This window comes from Schistocerca americana, chromosome 3 (assembly GCF_021461395.2).
Source record: "Schistocerca americana isolate TAMUIC-IGC-003095 chromosome 3, iqSchAmer2.1, whole genome shotgun sequence".
Taxonomy (NCBI): domain Eukaryota; kingdom Metazoa; phylum Arthropoda; class Insecta; order Orthoptera; family Acrididae; genus Schistocerca; species Schistocerca americana.
Genome location: NC_060121.1, coordinates 326,785,886 through 326,800,885, shown reverse-complemented (window position 1 = coordinate 326,800,885; position 15,000 = coordinate 326,785,886). Strand labels below are relative to the sequence as shown.

Genomic DNA, 15,000 nt, shown 5'->3' with positions numbered 1-15,000 from the left:
GGTGAATAAGAGTTGTAGCTTATCACACCACAGACCATAAGGCCTGGGGTCAGGGCAATGTGTCTTGGGCAAATGCACTCTCAGAGACAGCAGTTATGAAGTCTATGTCATATTCACTAACTACCATCACTTGCATGCAGGCAGAATCTACTTTCATTGGTGAAGCCCATGGCATGCCATTCCATCTTCCAAATGATCCCTTGATGACACCAGTCGAGCCATGTATGTTGATGCTGTGGCATGAGTGGAAAACAGGCGGGAGTTATGCATGCCCATAGTCCAACTGCTAATAACTGGTTCACAACAGTTTGTGTTGATGTGTCTGGGCACATAAGACCTCTTATCTGTACTGTGGTTGCTGTACAATCTGCCACTGCTGCCTCTACTGTACAACAATCTTGGAGAGCATCTGTGCTGCTTGGCCATCAGAACCTCATCTAAGGATGTGATAATGTTTACATGACCATTGATACAGCATTGTTGCATGACTGAACAGCACATCCAACTTGTGAGGCAATTCTCCAAAAGAACCATTCCACCACTCAGAAGGCCACAATTTGACCCCTTTCAAACTCACTCATTTGGCTGTAGGAAACACAAGTGCATTTGCGTGGCATGTTTGCCTGCCTGATTCACATGTTCGCACCACATTGACTCTTCTGTCTGTGAGCATTCCCTATTGAAGGGTATGCATAGATGGCAGTACGGTGACTGTGCCAGTATGCTATCTGTTGGCAGATGATGTTGAAACTATTATCAGTACATCTAGAACCCTCAGGTATCATATGCCACCATCAGATTAAAATTGATGCCGTCTTTCCAGGTATACTATTTGTTTTTCTGGCAGTGTACTTATGAACATTATCGTTGTCTTTAAACTTTGATAACAAACTTCATAAGGGAGCATATGTGCTTTTAGATTATTTCAGTATGCCCACCTGTTAAAAGGGCTGTCTACAAGATATTCTAGAGTGTACATCACATACTATCTCAATAAAATGTTCTTGGTTTTCAAGCTGTGTCAGTTTGAATTGACACAGCTTGAATACTGAGAAGCTTTTATTCAGACATGCTGAGGACACATATTATTCTTATTAGGTCCTTCTATCCAACAAACACTTTTTTGCTCAATGATGAGTTACCCTAGAATATGACGTCATAAGACAATTGCAAATGAAAATTTAAAATGTAAGTCAGCTTTTTGAAATTTTCATCTTCAAAATCTGATATTTTCCATAACAGATGTTGCAGAGCCTGTATGTTTAAGAATATCTGTAACATGTGACTTGCAGTTTAAGCTCTTATTGGTATAAACATTTAAGTATTTAGAATATTCTGTTTCATCTATTGATTTTCCCTCATGGCAGAAACAGTTCACCTGCTGACCAATTAGGTACTCATTGTTCTACCCTGCCTAAATGTGCATATTGCTCCAGATACTTATGTCATATCTTTACTTTATTGATTAAAAACGTAATCAGGAGATAAAGGTCGTGCAATGTGTATTATGTTCTTATGTGGAGAACAGGGTTAGGGCCATACGGCCTCGAGCTTTCATAAAGTCATTCTCCACAGCAAGGAAACTGCTTATTCTGATGGTTCTTGTATTGCTTGTATGTTGTCACAAGCACCAGCTATTGTAAATATATTTGTAAAACCAAATCAGAAAAATACACAAGTTTTTGTATGTAAATTGACCATATTCAAAGATTCAAAATTTATTCCAGTTAAGATGTGTTTCCCCGAAGCCGACAAAGAAAACAGAAGCAGTGATAAAATCTTCTTGGGTGATCAGCCAAGTGGTGATGTCATCTTGTCACAACATTTCAATGAGTTTTGTACCCTTCACCTTCAGTCAAAGGGAATATGAAATTCATTGAAACATTGTGACAAGGTGACACCACCACTTGGCTGATCACTCGAGAAGATTTTATCACAGGAATATACCAAGAAAACATCCAGTCACAAAAAAGAAGAGTAGTTACCTCCAATGTGAAAATGGTAAACGTCTAATGAAAATCAGTAACAATGCTGGAGGGACAGTACTAAAACAATCACAACCTATTCCTGTTGTAGTGTACAACAAACTATAAGAGTACACATCTAATGATGATAAAGAATTTGAAACATTCCTCAGGGGACCAGAAAGCCCTTCCCATGAACCTCTATAGGCACGTATCCCCAGATGGAAGATAGTGGAAGGGATAAAATCAATAGTAGCAGGGATAAAATAGAATCACATCAATATAGTGACTCTACATGCTATAGTGTAATGTAAATGAGTTGAGAATGCATGTGGAGCAGTTCTGAATTTAACTGCAAATGAGGCCACTATTCTGGAGCTGCACTCTTCCTTCCATGTCTTAACATGTGTTCCTGACATTATGAACAATACACAGCAGGAAATGGTTGAAAGTTTGAATTGCTGTGACAATTCCGCAACCTGGTTACACAAGAGAAACTGAGAAGTATCTAAAAATAGACCACTGTGATGGATGGTCAGATGGACACAGAGGCTAAATTGATGCTGTGTAGCCAATTGGCTGTATTTTAACATCAAAAAAGCTTTTAAGAATGTGTGGAATGCATTACAAACATGACTCGCAACACTGCTGATTTACCCATTCATATCCGTCATATCATTTATGAAGCCCAACCATTTTCTGGTGCAGTAAGTAATTCCACTCTGCAGTCAGTCATAAGCATATAGTAATGTAACTTTTGAACAGAGAACCTTACAACTATTAGTATAACAAAGACATTGTTTTGTCAAAATAATAGTACAGAAATTATGGTGCGAGTTTATGAGTGCAAGAAAAAATACAAATAAATTCTCAGTAGTCAGCAGGACAAACCTTGAGTAAAATTTTTGAGTGACATGGGAGGTGCTCAGTTACTGAACTAATGGAAAGTCATGATCTCCATGCCAACTTTAAAGAAAGATCCCAGGTTATGGTATAACATCTGATTACAGTGAGTGTCTCCACCATTGAGATCAGTGTAAATGCCAGTTGGGGCTTTTGTTCAAACATGGAAGAACTTCAGAGATTTTCCTTCACAATGTGGTGACTGGAGTCAACATTGTCTGCAGCAGATGTCACAACACCGAGTCATGCTATTTCCTTTACACCATAGTGCTCACTTCACAGGGCCAGTTAATAAAATACTCCTCACATTGGACAAGTAAAGGACACTTTTCCTACTCATGGAGGGATGAGATTTGAACCCCTGTTTTCAAAGCCATTATTACTGTACATACTCAAGTATCTACCACCATTCAGCATTAAAAATAATGTAGAAAAGTCCTTGGAGCAGATAACTAAGTATCATCTTGTCTGTGTCTCATATTTAAATTGCTCCTAAGTTGTGTACCTTGAAGTTTTCTGAAAATAATTAATATTCCATGAAGTTTTGGGATTACAGCCAGAGATTCTGACTTCTTGTCACAATATTTCAGCTGACAGTATATTTGTGATGGAAAAAGGTGACTGTTCTTAGACATCTTAATTGGTGGAAATTATGTGGGTCTAAATATTTACACAGAAAAACAAGTATGCTAATGTACCAGATGATTATAATTAAACTGAGGGTGTTCTGAGTGCTCAAGTGCAGGCTGTATACATTATTGCAGAACACTGAAACATTGTAGTTACGTTCATTAATTTGTGCACTCACAAGGTATGCTGAAAAAATAATAGTTCCACTTTCTGCCACCAGATGAAAATGGGCACAGGAAGCAGTCAAAATGTGGCGTGGATGCAGGAAAAGGGGAGGAATGATCAAACACATCATAGAGTAGTTCTGGCATCTTTATTAAGATATGATCACAGGTTTCAACATGTGTACAGTATGGTCTCCCAACCCAACAACATGCTTTATCTGTAACACAGCATGGGCAACAGTTACATAAGTAGGTCATTATAGTATGCAGACATTACTGTACATTAACAGGCCTGCAAGGTGCCTCCTCTCAAAGAAAAACAGACTGAGAATGAAGTATACTTTGAAATGATACCATGCAGTCACATAAGCTGAGTACGGTGGATATTCCTGCACAGCATGTAGTGGAGTAGGGACCCATGTGCAACAGTTCTATGCATTCAGGCATTATGCAGAGCAAGATGTGCCTCATCTGTCCAAAGAATATTCCCCAGCTGCATTGCACCCATTTTCATGCATGCCAAAAAACGAAGGGCAAAGTCACAGAGTCATAGCCTGCCTTGGGGCTTTATTTGGTGCACATTCTGGATCTTGTTTGGTTACCAGTGTTACACATCATGCAAACCTTTTGAACTGTTGACCAGGGGAGAGACAATTCTTGTGACACTGCACAAGCACTGGCTGCAGAATTTGAGGCATGTGCTCCACGGTCAGCTAGATCTACAGCAACTTCATCGACAACTGTCACAGGAATGGGCCATCTCCCTCTCTCTGCTGCACCAGCTAATTCCTGTTTCTTCAAATTTCTTGATTATATTCTTTGGCTCATTTATTGACATGAAGCCTCCTTGCAGTTGTTTCTGACAGTGATATTCCCACAATGCAATGCTGCTAGTGCTGCCATTCTCATAAAACAACTGTAACAGCAGTGCCAAGATCTTTCTTCTCAACTGTCATAGCATTTTGTATGGAAAACATGACATTTACACAAATAGTCACTTCACAGAAGAAATCAAAATGCATCACCAATCAACAAACAGTATGCCGACAACCATACAGGAAACATTTCACATTCTGGTTGCACACAGTGCTGTATTTTCACCTGGTGGCAGAAAGTGGAACCTATGATGTTTTTTAGCATACAAGGTATGTTCAAAAACTTCTGGAACTTTGTCCACAACATTTTTCTATGCTTATCTTTTGCTTATTGTTTATGGTCCCTTTCAAACTACTCTTCTCCACAATTAATGCACCACTCCCACCGCTATTTCCACTTCCAGAAGCAGGCATGGCATGCCTCTTGCTGGATCATGCGAAATGCTGTCTGTGAATTTTCATCAATCTTGTCTATCATTGCCCATCTTCATCCTTTCAGCAGGTTTTTCAACTTTGGAAATAATCAAAAGTCTGCAGGGGCCAGGTCTGGAGAGCATGGAGGGTGAGGCAGCACAGTGATTTCATTTTTTGTGCAATAGTCATGCACCAACAGGGATAAATGTGCAGGTGCATTATTGTGATGCAAGAGCCTTGAATTGTATTGCCACATTTCAGGCCATTCTCACATCTTCTTGCAGGCACCGCAATATGTTCCAATAATACCATCGATCAACAGTTTGCTCCTGTGGCATGTATTCATGGCAAACTAATCCTTCAGAGTGAAAGAAAACTGTCAGCATGGCTTTGATATTTGACTTGAGCTAACGATCTTTTATGGTCTTGGAGAACCTTCCCCAACCCAATGCAAAGATTGAACTTTAGCCTTAACATCATAAAGGAAACCTTTTGAACTGTTGACCAAGGGAGAGACAATTCTCGTGATACTGCACAAGTACTGGCTGCATAATTTGAGGCATGTGCTGTACGGTCAGCTAGAGCTACAGCCACTTCATCTACAACTGTCACAGGAATGGGGCGAAGGAAATTGCTTACAATATGTTAGTTTGTCCACTCTTAGAGTATTGTTTGTCTGTATGGGACCCTTACCAGTTGGGTCTGACTCAAGAGATCGAGAAAGTCCAAAGGAGAGCAGCAAGATTTGTGACTGGTACATTTAGCCATCATGAGAGTGTTACAAATCTCATAGAAAGTTTGAAGTGGGACACACTTGCATATAGACGACATGCTAAATGGTAGGGGCTGCTCACTAAATTCTGAAGTCCGATCTTCGCCGAGGATGTAGTGCATAAATTATTACCACCAACTTTCAAATTGTGCAGTGATCACCATTCAAAGATAAGGGAAATTAGAGCTCATACTGAGGCGTTCAGACAGTCGTTTTCCCCTCACGTGATCTGTGAGTGAAACAGTGGGGAGGAAATATGACTTTGGCGTGAATTGTGACCTCGGCCACACACTGCTTGGTGGCTAGTGGAGTATATATGTAGATAACCATATACATACATCTCATCACTAACTATGGTTCTCTTAAGGAACATCTTGTTCTCATTTGTGTGATCCAAAAGCTCTTCACAGATTGCAAGGTGAAGGTCCTTCCGGTCTTGACTAAAGGGCCGTGGTACAAACTTGGTGGCAACATGATGCATTCCAAGATGCTGTGTCAGGATTTCATGACATAATTCAACTGAAATGTTACATTCTTCTGCAATCTCTCAGACAGTCTGTCTTCAATTGGCATGCACAATTTTGTTGATGTTCCTGACATAAGCATCATCAGTAGATGTCAAAGGGTGTCCTGAATGAGGGTCATCTTTAACTTCTGTCTGCCCATTTTTAAACTATGGAAACCATTTGTAACGCTTTGTATGGCTTGAGCACTTGTCACTGTAGGCTTCCTACATCATTTGGTGTGTCTCTGTAAAGGTTTTCTTGAGTTTCAAACAAAATTTAATGTAGACACATTGCTCCTCTAATTCTGCTATCTCGAGATCTGCAAACTGTCAACACAACATTTTGCTCAATATAGCACTGAACAATAACTAACAGACATACAACAATGAAACTTCCAGCAATTACACATTATACACAGACATGTGCAGGGATGCCAGCCACATTTTGCTTTAACACTCCATTGGTGCGAAATTTCTAATGTTCTGGAATTTTTTGAACAAACCTCATACTCTGCAAGCACACTGATTAATGAACATAGCTATGATGTTTTAGCATCTACCAATGCACACAGCCCACACTGCAGCACTTGGAATACAGATCCCAAATAAAATGGTCCTCATGGATGTGGACTAAGTCAAAAAAATCTTAAACATTTTTTTCATTTAAACAATAAAAAATAACCTGCAACAAAACACGAAAATGTTCCGTACACTCAGGTGCATATGATAATTCTTAGGTTACATGTGGCCACATCATCAAATACACACACATACAAAACTTATTTACAGTGACTGCACCATTCCACTGAATTTGTACAGAAGTCAGATTCTTGTAATACTCACATTATTTGGTATTATTAGTAATACATACACATCAGTTGGTTCTACTTAGAAATTTTTCAGTGGAGTAGAAGGAATTGGCCACCAATAAATCCCTTAGGCTCCTCTTAAACTGAAATTTATTAGTAGTCAAATTATTTATGGCTGCTGGCAACTATTGAAAGTGTATGTTCCTGAATAATTTGTTAGTGGCTTTAAATCTTTGTGAAGATTATTCTTATTTGTAGTACTGATTCAATGAACTGAGTTGTTTGTTTGAAAAATGTCTTGGATAACAATGGTTAGTATCCCTAGTTCCCCAAACAGGCCTCTGCAAGATGTTCTTGTATTTATACCTCTGGTGTGCACACTGTAAGACCTTCGGTACACACACCATCAGATTATTTGACTTGTTGCTCTAACGAAGTAGGCGAGTGTCAGCAATATGTCTCATGGTCTTATCGTGGCGTGTTTATCTTCTGCCGTTAGGTCAGACGATAGAAATGCCACTTGCACACTTAGAGTAGCAGATTGACGGTGACCAACTTTAAACAGAACTTGATTAATTTTCACACACATTTATTAAAGTAATAAAAATCATAGATATTACGTAACTTGATTCTGGATGCTGTTTACAATTGACAATCTGAAGTTCCTTTTTGTCTTGGAACGTTAATCTTATTGTCACATATCCCTGATACTTGACAAACTGTCTAGTCATTTATCTTCATGGCTATGTACAGGAAAATGGTAATCTTATTAGGCGCAGACTGAAACTTGACTATAGACCGGTGCAGACTAATGCAGACTGACTAATTGGAGGTCTGTACACTCTTTATAATACCTCGCACGTTCAGGTATCACTGCACGAGTCTGATCCGTGAGGAGAAAAGGTTCTACATTAGCAGCAATCTCATTGGCTGTGTTACATATTAATGCGCGGATCGGCGGAAGCAGAATTTGGTCCATCTCTAAGACAGCGCCATCTCGTAGTGCAGAGACGGACGAGCGCTGCGCCTGCGCTGTTGTGCTTAGCGGGGCGAGCTCTAGTGGGAAAGTTGTGTACGTGCTGACTACGCAGAACTATGTACACAACAATAGCATAAATGATCCTTATTACAAATTTCTGATGCAGAAAACTTGAGCTTGGCTTGATGAGTTACCCCCAGAAATAATCCCTTGTGACATGAAATGGAAGTAAGCTTAGTGTGCTAGCTTTTTTATTTTTATATCACCGCAACATTCACATTGCAAATAGAGATATGTTTAGGTACTTCAGCATTTCTGTTGTATGCTTCTCCCAGATGAATTTATTATCAAGTTGTAATCCCAAGAATTTAACAATGCCAACATCTTCAATCTGTTTGCCATGGTGACGAGTGCAACGGGTGCCAACAGCTACCCACATAACATACATCATAACGGTGGTACTCCATTCTGTGTGAAGCAGAAATTCAAACAGGCCAGCTTACTAGCAGATCAACAGAGAGCGACATCAGTGGCCGGGCCAGTAACAGCTCCGAGGTGCACGCACAGCCCTGATCGGCATGCACAGGCTGAGCTATTTCCTGCTTCTACCGAAACAAAGTTTGAGCCAATGAAACAGAAACATCACTCTGAGAGATGGCTATTTAGGCCTGTGTCACAATGGCAGTCAGCAGTTCCAGTGCAGCAAGCTGCATCAGGAAGACTTCTCCTGGGTGATGCACTATCATGATGAACTCCTCTACTCTTCACTCTCACCCTGAAGTGAGATTCTGCCAAACAGGATGGCTCTGGCTGGAGAGGACTTGGTATTCTAGTTTGCTACATTTTCCATAGTTGGAAAATGTCAGACTTAATGTCAGCATTACAAACTGTTTGATGGTATACCTGGTGAATGTTTCATGTAATATAACTGAAGGAAGGGGCATATCACTGTTTGCCATCGTACTTTTAGGCATATGCTGGCGGAAAACCTCTTACAAGTTCTAAACTTCATGTAATTGTTTTTTCAAAGTTAAGTGACAAAGAATTTATTAATGTAAATGAAAATTTCGTTAATTTCTCCTTCTGAGATTACAATTGATTTGCTGCATATTGCAATGTTTGTTTCATCTGCAAGCAAAACAAACTTGGCATCTGGTTACAGTACAAATGAAAGGTGATTGATAACACAAGAAAAAGTAAAGGCTCTAATGTAGCATCCTGTGGGACACCATATGTAATTAGTTCCGACTTGACTGATGACTGATAGCTTAATACAGGTCTCTTTCCTAATGAAACCCTTTGTTTCCTGTCAGGATTCTGGAGTTTGAACCATTTGACAGCATTACTTGTTACCATATACTATTGTTATTTACTTAAGAGGATATTGTGATGTACACAGTCAAATTTCTTTGCACAAAGTTAATGGTAGTGTGTAATTTACTGTCTAATCAATTAAGTATGTTCTTGCCTTACATGTAGAGAGTGTTCTCAATATCAGAATCCTTTAGAAATACCAACTGTGACTTTGACAATATATCATTTGTTATTGGTTAAGAAGCTGATTGTATATTACCTTTTCTATATTTTTTGAGAATGCTGGCAAAAGTGAAATTCGACAAAAATTTGATCGTATTCATCAGCTCCTTTCTTAAACAAAGGCTTAACTTCAGCATATTTCAACCATTCAGGTAATGTTCCATGGCTAAATGACTGTTTGCTTAATATGTGACTATACTCCAAAGCACATTCTTTAGTTAACTTTGTTGATATTTTTTAACAATCACCAGAATGTTTTTATTTCAAAGATTTTATGGTAGCTATTACTTATACTGGTAGAGTGAGGATCATATTCAGATTACTGAAGTTACTGGTATTGACCGGTCAGAGATATCCCATGGCAGCATCTACTGAACTTCACAACTCCATTTTTCCAGTAACAATTGTGAAATGGTTGTTAAGAAGTTTTGCAACATTGCGCACATATATTACCAGCATACAATTACTCTTTATGTCTGGCCCTACCAGTTTCCTCCTTCTCTATATCCCATATTGCCTTTTATATTGTCTTATGTGATTATTGTGTTGTATGTATCGTATGTTAACTGGGGACCTAGAAACGACGGAGAGGCTCCGCCCCCGCTGCACCCACAGTGGTCCACAACCCCACGACGACTGCTGCAGACCGCTTCACCCCTCCCCCCCTCAGGGAACGTCTCACACCAGACGAGTGTAACCCCTATGTTTGCGTGGTAGAGTAACGGTGGTGTACGCGTACGTGGAGAACTTGTTTGCGCAGCAGTCGCCGACATAGTGTAGTTGAGGCGGAATAAGGGGAACCAGCCCGCATTCACCATGGCAGATGGAAAACACCTAAAAACCATCCACAGACGGGCCGGCTCACCGGACCTCGACACAAATCCGCCGGGCGGATTCGTGCCGGGGACCAGGCGCTCCTCCCACCCGGAAAGCCATGCATTAGACCGCACGGCCAACCATGCGGGCTTATGTGATTATACTTTTCATGTTATGCCTTAGCTTTGTTATTAATATTACTTGTAATTTTTTGCAGTATGTCTTGTAATGAGCTACAGCATCAGCATCAGAGCTGTTTCTGACTGAAAAATCCAGTTTTCTTTGTGTTTTGCAAGACACATTTGCCCCTTAAATAATCTGTGGCTGCTTTGATGACTTTGGTCCAATCTGGGTTACTTTTGTGAAGGGGGAACAGTAATTGACTAAGGTAATGGCTTTATTAATAAAAGTATTGAATTTTTAATTCATGCTGTAAGCATTATCTACATCACTCCAGTTCTCATCTCTCAGGACTGTCCTAAAACAATCAGTTTTTGGCTTGCTGACTGCCCTCTTGAATTCAGATTTAGTAGACTATTAGTCCTGTTCAGTGTTAACATTTAACAGAATGAACTGCTTTCATGATCTCAGATATTGGTTTTATAATATAAGTCTAGCTGCCATCACCCTGCACAAACCATGGGAGTCCTTAGAATGCTAGTGGGCCGGGCACTTGTGTCTGATAGCAACAGCCTTGAAAAGGAAATGGACCACCTACCATCTGTGTTCAAGGGAGATATTCGTCACACTAAAATTTTACGGTTTTGGAAAGGAATAAACATGACCACTCATATGATACAGAGAATAAGTAGGGTATTCTGCCCAAATGTGGACAACATTTGATTTAAATAGGCATAATCATAACTTTTCAGCAACCTAAAATGACCATTGATCTTCTCAGCTTAGTAAATGATAGTCTGTGTTTGCAGAAGTTTGGAGTCTACAAAACACTATGTCAATATGACAAAGCCTACATTGGACAGACCACATGCACAATACATGAAACTTGATTGAAAAATGATTACCACACAAGTCTTTTGCAACCCAGTAAATGAGCCATAGCTGAGCATTGTGTCCCCACACAACATTCCAGTTATTATTCTGCCAAAAAAATATTGCCCAAATGATATCCTTGTTATATGTGATAATTGAGGATCAGTTTGACCATTGAATTTTAACGCCACCAGCCTGCAGTTTAACAGAGGGCATGCTTGCGATAACATCACATGAATTAATATTCAACAGTTGATTCTAAATTTGAGAGAGGGCAGTCATTGATAAAGACTTGTGTGCATGTGCCAGCATAACAATATTTGATATGACATTAATGATGTGCACCAGCAATTTCCAGTTGTAAAACTCAACTGGAAATGGCTGCCCAGTTGTCAGCTGAAATATGGTGGCAGAAAGTCAATATTATCTGGCTGCAAATTCAGACCTCATGGAATAGCTCCTAGACCCTTATTCACTTCCTCTGTGGGTTCTGGTGATATCATTCCATCGTTGGAAAAAAGAAGAAAAAGTTCATTTGGCTTAGACCCTGGAGCAAACATTTTGATTTGATGCCAATCTGGTAACTTGCATGTGAAATTGCAGCTGAATATGACAGAGTCACCTCTAAAACTGGCTTATGTTATGATCACAGAATGGAATTAGTGTCTTCTTTTGTGTGTGAAATAGCAATTGAGTATGACAGAGTCACCTCTAAAACTGGCTTATGTTATGATCACAGAACAGAATTAGTGTCTTCTTAGAAACTGAAGACATATATACTAGTACCACTTGGAGGCATAATATCCTCAAATGGTTTCATCACAATGGCTTCCATAGACATTTTATCATCCTCTTACAGATCACCAATTTGCTATTGAAGGGAAGAGTGGGGGGGGAGATCATAGAGGGAGGCTAAGAGATGAATACAGTAAGCAGATTCAGAAGGCTTTAGGTTGCACTAGCTATTCACAGATGAAGAGCTTGCACAGCATAGAGAGCTGCATAAACAAGTCTTTGGACTTACCATGACAACATCAACAACATGGTGCTTTTTATTCCATCACTATTTCACATATTGAATGCTTGTTTCTGTCTGACCATTTGACAGCAGAATTTTGCCTGTCAAGAAAGTATTCTAATTGTTATCATCATTGCAATTAAAATTTCAGTTTTAAACATAATATTCACTATCAGAAGACAAGTTGAGTTTTCTATATTCCTGGATGATTTTCCTTCAAAGCAATAGCAGCCGTTGCTTGCAGTTTACCATGGATTAAACTTACTAGGTTTGAATGTTCAGTAGAGAAGTCTATGTCCACTTACTCCACAAACTGCTGCAACTTCTTAGTTGAGGGTACTTCTGTAACAGTATTAGGTTCTCCATGTCATAATCATTTCATGGATAGCTCGGAGGGATGGGAGGGAGTGAGTGAGCAATTCCCATGTTCACTGTGTAACAGTTTGGGTATGCCATTTGATTACCTTATATTTATTTTCTTAGAAGTCATTTGGTTCATGAATTTTTGTGTTGCTACTTCTAAGTTTTCTGGATAATCCTCTGAGAAAATAAGTCTAAATAGACATCAGTGGATTTGGTACTAAAAAACAACAAAGACTTCTGGTGTAACAGTGCTGTGTTACAGTCATGTGATAGTTCAAAGGCTTCTGCAGCTGCAGGAAAATTAAAGTTAAGCCCATGCATTGGGTATGCTGGAGATAGCTTGTAATAGTCAATTAACATTTTTAATTAATAGGAGGAATGAATTCAGGAGCTCAAGATGAGGTCAGCATGTATTTAATTCAAAAGGATTGTTATTATACTGAACTGATTGAAAATTATAAATTAAAAGTTTAAACAATGGAAAAATGCTGAGTCACAGATAGGCACAGCGAAAAGACTCTCACAATTAAAGCTTTCAGCAATTAACGCCTTCGTCAACACTAGACACACACACACACACACACACACACACACACACACACACACACACACACACACACAAATGCAACTCACACACATGACTGCAGGCTCAGGCAACTGAAACCACACTGTGAGCAGCAGCACCAGTGCATGATGGGAGTGATGACCAGGTGGGGGTAAGGACGAGACTGAGGTGGGGAGGGGTAGGGGGAGTGATAGTATGGTGGGGGTAGCAGACAGTGAAGTGCTGCAGATTAGACAGAGGGCAGGGGAGAGATGGGAAAGGGAGAGGGGAAGTAGAGGAAAAAGAGAGAAATAAAATGACTGGGTGTGGTGGTGGAATGATGGCTGTGTAGTGCTGGAATGGGAACAGGGAAGGGGCTGGATGGGTGAGGACAGTGACTAATGAAGGTTGTGGCCAGGAGAGTTACGGGAACATAGGATGTATTGCAGGGAAAGTTCCCACCTGCACAATTCAGAAAAACTGGTGCTCGTGCACAATTCAGAAAAACTGGTGCTCGTGGGAAGGATCCATATGGCACAGGCTGTGAAGCAGTCATTGAAATGAAGGATATCATGTTTGGCAGCGTTTTCAGCAACAGGGTGGTGTGGTCCACTTGTTTCTTGACCACAGTTTGTCAGTGGCCATTCATACAGACGGACAGCTTGTTGGTTGTCATGCCAACATAGAATGCAAGACAGTGGTTGCAGCTTAGCTTGTAGATCACATGACTCATTTCACAGGTAGCCCTGCCTTTGATGGGATAGGTGATGTTAGTGACCGGACAGCTGGTGGAGTCATTCCACCAGGTAATCCTTGCGTTTTAAAACAACAGTGGTGGAGCCTTTGTCCACAGGTAGGATTATAAGATGAGGATCAGTTTTTAGATGGTGGGCTTTGGTTCTTTCTGTGGGTGTAAGGTTAGTTTGCATGTTGAGGGATTTGGGAAATGATGGTGAGGCAAGGTCTGAGCTTAAGAAATTCTGGCAAGTTAACAGGGGGTAGTTTCCACGCAGTGGGGGTGGATCATGATTGGATGGAGGATCGAACTGAGTCATGCAAGATTCAGTATTGGTCTTTGGTCGAGTCTGATTGGTAGGATTGGTGGCAAAAAAGTGTTCCCACTGTAGGGAGCAGGAGAGGGAGAGAAGTCTTTAACAAGTCCTGCATGATTGAATTTGGGAGTGGTGCAAAAGGTGAGGCCTTTGGGTAGGACTTATATTTCTGTGTGGCTGAGGCTTCTGGAGGAAAGGTTCATGGCTGTGTTGTGGGTCTGTTTAGGTTTTGGATTCTGTGTGGAGGTGGGAGGGAGTTTTGGAGTGTGGGGTAAGTGTAGTAGGTCTGCAACACAAGGTTTGTTAGCTATGAGGGGACGTGGGGAGGTTTGGCGGTTGTTGTAGAGGTGGTGAACAGTGGCACTCCAAGGTGGGAGTAGAAAGTGAGCAGGATGGAGAGCATTTTGAGGTGTCGTTGTGCATGTTACTCAAGTTCCTACAGGGCAAGAGTTTCAATGTGTGTTATGGGTTCCAGGAATTTGGGATTGCAAGTAGACCGCCCTGTTGCCGAACACGCTGCCAAACATGATATCCTTCATTTCAATGACTACTTCACAGCTTGTGCCATATGGATCCTTCCCACCAACACCAGCTTTTCTGAATTGCGCAGGTGGTAACTTTCCTTGCAATACATCCAACTTTCCCGCAACCCTCCTGGCCTCA

The 15,000-nt window shown here is 40.5% G+C and overlaps 1 protein-coding gene across 1 annotated transcript in view; it reads left to right on the top strand.

The window, feature by feature from the left end:
- LOC124606058 (26S proteasome non-ATPase regulatory subunit 2-like) overlaps positions 1-15,000 on the top strand; it is a 206,139-nt gene that overhangs the window by 44,229 nt on the left and 146,910 nt on the right. The window lies entirely within an intron of this gene.